Below are 6,000 nucleotides of genomic sequence, written 5' to 3'. Positions count from 1 at the left end.
TGAGCTTCCTAACAGGGTAGTACAACATCCTGCATGCACAGAGAGGGCTTGCCAGTGTGCTGTCTAGCAAAGGATTCAACGGGTAGGAACAACAGAAGTGGCAGGAAAGGCCATGAGTCTGTCACACTGTCTTTGAAGTCAGAACTCCGGATCCTTTTGGATTTGTTCTTCTTTGGCAGAACACAACTGGAAGCCTTCCGTAGGGGACTTCCCAGGGATTCCCATTTCAATACACATGCCTGCATCGCAGCTGAGCAATGCAACAGAGCCACTTCCACTTGCTCTCAACCACATCAGACTCTCAACTCCTCTTTGATTGCAAACTTCTAGGCAACCAGAAGTCTCCAACAAAGCACAACTTCCACCTCAGAACCAACAGCTTTCATTACACTGCAGGTGAACAAGCCCTTTCAGCCATCTCCTTGTTGTCTGGCTTAGATTTTAACCTTGCTTTCAATCTTAGGTGTTTCTCTCACTCTAAAGTAGAAGAGAATAGATGGAGAACACTGGGTCTTTATGGTATTTAAAAGAGGGTCCACAGAGAGATCCTGGCGTGCTTGCCTTGCCAGCTTTATTTCAGACTATCTCGCCAGAAAGCAAGGAGGAAAGGATGCTATTGTTAGTGTTTCAAAACAACATCCAATATCACCTTCTGTTTTGACCTGTTCACCCTTTTCTTTCAAGAAATTATCCTTTGATTCTCAAACTCCCTTGCTCTTGTCTGAGAACAAAGGAAGCCCCCCACCCGCTGCCTCTTAGTGCACAAATTGCTTTAGTCATTTTCAAATTATGAAGTATGGGGAAAATTTCATAAAGAGAAAATACTTATCATTTTTTATGGATAATTCAAATATAGTTGAACCTTAGAACTTGAAGATGAAGAATGAAATTGTTATGCGCTTAGAAAAAAAGAACCTAAGCAATCAAAAAAACAGTCTTCATATACGCACAATAAAATTGAGTTTTAAAGTGTGTAATCATACCTCTGCATAACATGGCAGGGATATTATTGTTTGTTTTGATATTGTGCTCTGTTTTGAAATGTACATAGCTATGCAAATAAAGTTAGGTAACTCAATTGAGGCATAACTTTTCTTTTTATAAAAAATTAGCATCATACTTCCTTAAATCTAAAATGTAAGGAAATTAAATCCAATATAAAGCACAAGGAAATATTAAAGTGTTGATGCAACCTCTTCAATAAAAGTCAAAGATATTTAAGATTTTCATCAGGAGAAATCTAATTAACATTACCAGTAGGCAATACTAACAGTAAAAGAAAACACTCTCAAATTTTTTGTCTCTTAACTCTTCATCATCTTTACAAATGTACCCTATCCCCATACCTCTGACCTTTATCCAATCAGTGATTCCTCTAGCCTTGGAATGCCCTTTCTTCCTCTTGTTCACATGGCTAACTCACATTTATTCTTCAATACCCAGAACTATTATCTGGAAAGACTCCCCTACCCTATTTGGCCAAGAAAAGGGTTATCTTTACATATTTTTACCTAGAATTTATTGGCTTTTTTTTTTTTTGCCTAATCCCTCAGTTGGGTTAGGAACTCTTGAAATTCATGATTTTGTGTTACTAATACCTTCCTATCACTTACTATAGTGCCCAGCATGTAGAAAAAGCTTCTCTTTCTCTCTCTCTCTCATATATTATATATATATACTTTATCCCAAATACAAAAATATCTAAAAAGTAAGATTTAGCTAAAGTCATGTTTTTCTCAAAGGCCTTCAAAGGAAGGAAGAAGTTATGATGAATATTTTAGGTATGTTTCCTTATTCTGGTCCTCTTAAAACCCCTCAGAACATAACTAGGTTTTTGGTAAACCCCAGAAATTTACATTGTGTAAAAATCATAAGTATTCAGAATTTTCATGATTCAAGCTAATAGATGCCTACTGTCTCCATTGCCTGGGTTACTACCATGATTTTAACTGCTTAAGCAAGGGGCTGTCCTTCAGCACCCAGAACATTTCTGTCCTCCTTTCTACTGGAGAGCAGGGTAGCTGTGCTCTGGGTTAAACTAAAGCAGCTCCTTGGGGATGAAGCCTCACATGAATGGGAGTGGACTGAGACAGGCCTCCCATGGGAGGATCCAACACTCTCTCAGAGTTGACATCTTCAATTGGACTTGTCATCAAATGCATCCCCAGACCTGCAGTTTAGTCTTCAAAGCAAAGAGCATATAGCACCTTACATTTCAACAAAGGACATTCCAGATGGTTCTTTGGCTACCCTAAGCAGATTTCCCCATCAACTTTCCTGACTTTCCTCTTCTAGCCTTCTGTGGCCCATGTTGCATTTAGAGAGTCAGAAGATGCTTCGTTTGGATTTTCCTCTCTCATTACTTTCCCTTTTGGTCTGTTTTTTCTGTTTTTGACTCCATTTCTTCCAGAGAAAAAGGAGTTAGTCTATCCTGATCTATGAAAATGATTACAGATATGCAAGGAGGGTCCTGAATGGTAATATAGTTAGGTGGATTCAAATCCATGGTCGATTAGAATTATAAACGAAAACCTCTTTAAAATACTTAAGTTCTTTCTACCAGTGATGGTGTGACACATATTCTCTTAGCATCAAAGTCTTTGTCAATAATAGAGGAGTAAGAACAAAAAGGCTGCCATCCTACCACCTAAGATTATAGTATCAAATGAGATCACACGTGTGAATGTGCTTTGTGACTATTTTAGCATCATGCAAATATAAAATATTAGTATTATGTGCATTATTATGGGTATCTTGTTTTACCCAACATTTTTATCAGCTTGTAGAAAGACATAAAAGCAAGATTATAAGCTTTACAGATGACAGACATATGGGAGGAATAGCTAATAAAAAAGAAAGAAGAGAGAATCAAAGTTCAAAGAAATTGTGACAGATTGGAATGATGACTAAAACTACTAAAATGATATATAATATGAACAGATGTAAAATAACACACTTTGGTTAAAAAAAAAAAACATGTCAGAAGACACCAGTTATGGCATCAGTTTATATAAGGCAGAGTTAGATTGCTGGGAGTTGTAGGAATAGTAAGTCCAAAGCAAAGGAGGTAAACTGATGTGTGCATCAGACCTTTACTGACACATGTAGTATGTAAATATTGAAATATGAGGAAATGAATACCATGTTAGAAATCTGGAATATGGCCTAGGGAAGGCAATGAGAATCTTTAAAAAGCCTAAATCCATGTCATATGAAAGGTAGTTGACAGAGCCAGGGTCATTTTTGCTTATAGAGAGAAGACTTAAGAGTTCAAGCTGTCTACAAATGTTTCAAGGGCTTCCAGAGACCAAACATATAAAAATGTCCAACCACAGAACAATTGAAGACCTAAACAAGGTAATACAGCATATACTAGATACTCGGCAAGTGACAGTTAAGTATATTAATTGTTTGTTGTTCTCAATAGGAAAAATATGAACCTATTAAAAGCTTTGAAAAACGAGTTCCCTGTGTTTAGATATAGCTAAGGATATTAAAGATTGTTACATAGAATGTTTCTGGGACATTCTAGAAGTGTTGTGTGTCTTAGTGTTTTCTTACTTGGAGAGCATACACACATTGATCTTATTTTATACCTGCTCTCCATCCATGCCCATCCCTTAGCTAAAAGATCCAAAATTCAAAAGGCTGTAACATTTTGGGAGGGAGGATAACCTTTTATAAAAATATAATCACCTTTTATAATAAAACCTTAGATACAGAGATATTACATTTTAAACTAAATATTCAGTACTAGTACTAGGATAGCCCCTTCCAAGGCAGTAGTTTTAAAAACTTTACTCTGTTTCAGAATTACTTATAGTGGTTGGCTGCAGGTCAACCCTGGGTTTCTAAATGAGTAGACCTTGAGTGGAAGCCCCAGAATTCGCATGTCTAACAACTTCTCAAGTGGTACTGAAAATAAACCATTGCTTTGATTAAAAATGCATTATTCATAGCCTTTGCTAAAGAAAACAAAAAGACACAAGGTGGTCCTATTTTTTAATGCATGAAACCAACCCATCACCTTTGGTTATAATTAGTGGTAAAAATCCTCAAAACCAATCCACAGGCTGTTAAATGATTTGTACAGTGCCTTGACATGAAAAGACAAGAAAAAATAAGTTTTATCCTTAAGAATTTGATCCAGTTTATATTTCAAAGACAGGTAATTAGTACAAGAAACAGAACTCAAAACCCAACAAGTGTAAAGAAAAGAGAAAAAAAGATAAATGGTAGATAGTCAGAAAATAAGACAGAATATAGAAAAAACAAAGGAAGTTGCTGAGTTGGATTGATGGTTGCACATTAAAGGTCCTTAAACTTTTGCTAGAATTCCTGGGGCTGCCTTGAATCTGGTTCCCTTATTCATTAGGATGATTCTACTAAAGTTTTTGGTTGTCTTGCTTCCTTATTATTTGACTATTCTGGTGCTCCTTTTGTTAGACCAGGACGCAAGAAAAGACCACTGACTCCAATTAAAATCAAATTAAAGCAAGCTTATTATTTCGACCAGCCGGGCTGCCTTTCCCTCCCAAAATGGCAGGAACAAAACAGCAGCCCCACCTTTCCTACAGCCCAGCTTTATAGCCCAGAAAGTTACACAAAGGGGGGGGGGGTTACAGATAACAGAACGCTGACAAGCATCACACTAATGGTAGTTTACATTTTTTGCTGGCCCCAACATCAGAATTTATAAGGACCATTAGAGCCTCAGAGAGGGTCATTGTCTGGCCAGGGAAGGCCAATATTTATGAGGTGTCACTAAAGTTTCAAAGAGGGCTGCTATCTGGTCAGAGAGCCAGGCATGGGTGAGTTCAAGGCACAGGCAGGCATTCCAAGCAGGTTCAGAATTTGCAGTAATTTATAGTAAAGCCGAAATTAGCTTTTCATGGCTTTGTGGCAAGATGGCTTCCAATTTTAATAAAAGATCAGGTTGAGTTTATCACTTTTCATATACCATACTTATTGATTGATTCTGAGGCTATAGAAATGAAAGTCACCTAACACAACATTTTGGATGACAATATTTTCCGGCTTCCAGAGTTACTGTTAAAAAGTCCATTGTCACATATTCCCTTTTTATTTTATTTTATACTTTTTTTTGCTTGTAACTTAACTTTTTACCCAAGTGGAAGTTTTAAGAATTTTGCTATTTTCCCTAGTGCTCTAATACTTCAAGATGATCTGGATGAATATGGGTCTTAAAAATTGTTGTTTTGCTACACTATGGCCTCTTTAATTTGGAAAATGGTGTCCTTTCATCATATCATCATGGATTTTGTTCATTTGTTATTCATAAGTTTTCATTAAGTATTTTTTTGTTCTCTGGTTTTTGATTTTTATTTACAAATCTCTTTCCAAATGTAAGACTTGCTAGACTGATTCCTATTTTTCTCCGTTGTCTTCCATTTTCAATGTTTGTTCTCTAATTCTATATCCTGGAATATTTTCTTAATTTTATCTTTTAGACTTTCATATTTATTTATTTGTTTATTTATTTATGTATTTATAGTTGTAGATGGACAGCATGCCTTGATTATTTGTTTATTTTTATTTGGTGCTGAGGACCAAACCCAGTGCCTCACACTTGTGGCAAGCACTCTGCCACTGAGCTACAACCCCTGCCCTAGACTTTCTTTTTATGTATGCACACATGTGTAAGCGTGTGTGTGTGTGTGTGTGTGTATGTACAAATATACGTGTGTGTGTAGATAGATAAATAGTCACCAACTGATGGTGGTTCAACCTGATTTTTCATCTTTATGATGATGAAAAAGTGATGAGCACTCAGTAGAAATCATACTTTGAATTTAACATTTTGATCTTTCCTCAGGCTAACAATATATGGAATTATAGTTGCTTGTCTTGCTGGTCAGAGGAAGCCACTCGGCAGTCTGGCTGGGCACAAGATCAGGAGCCACTCACAGCTTTGTAGATTCAAACAGCAATTCTTTATTCCTGAACTCACACCGGCCCTCTACAAACACTTTCTGGGGA

The sequence above is a fragment of the Ictidomys tridecemlineatus genome, chromosome 3 (genome assembly GCF_052094955.1).
Source record: "Ictidomys tridecemlineatus isolate mIctTri1 chromosome 3, mIctTri1.hap1, whole genome shotgun sequence".
Classification (NCBI taxonomy): domain Eukaryota; kingdom Metazoa; phylum Chordata; class Mammalia; order Rodentia; family Sciuridae; genus Ictidomys; species Ictidomys tridecemlineatus.
This window is presented reverse-complemented; position numbering follows the sequence as displayed.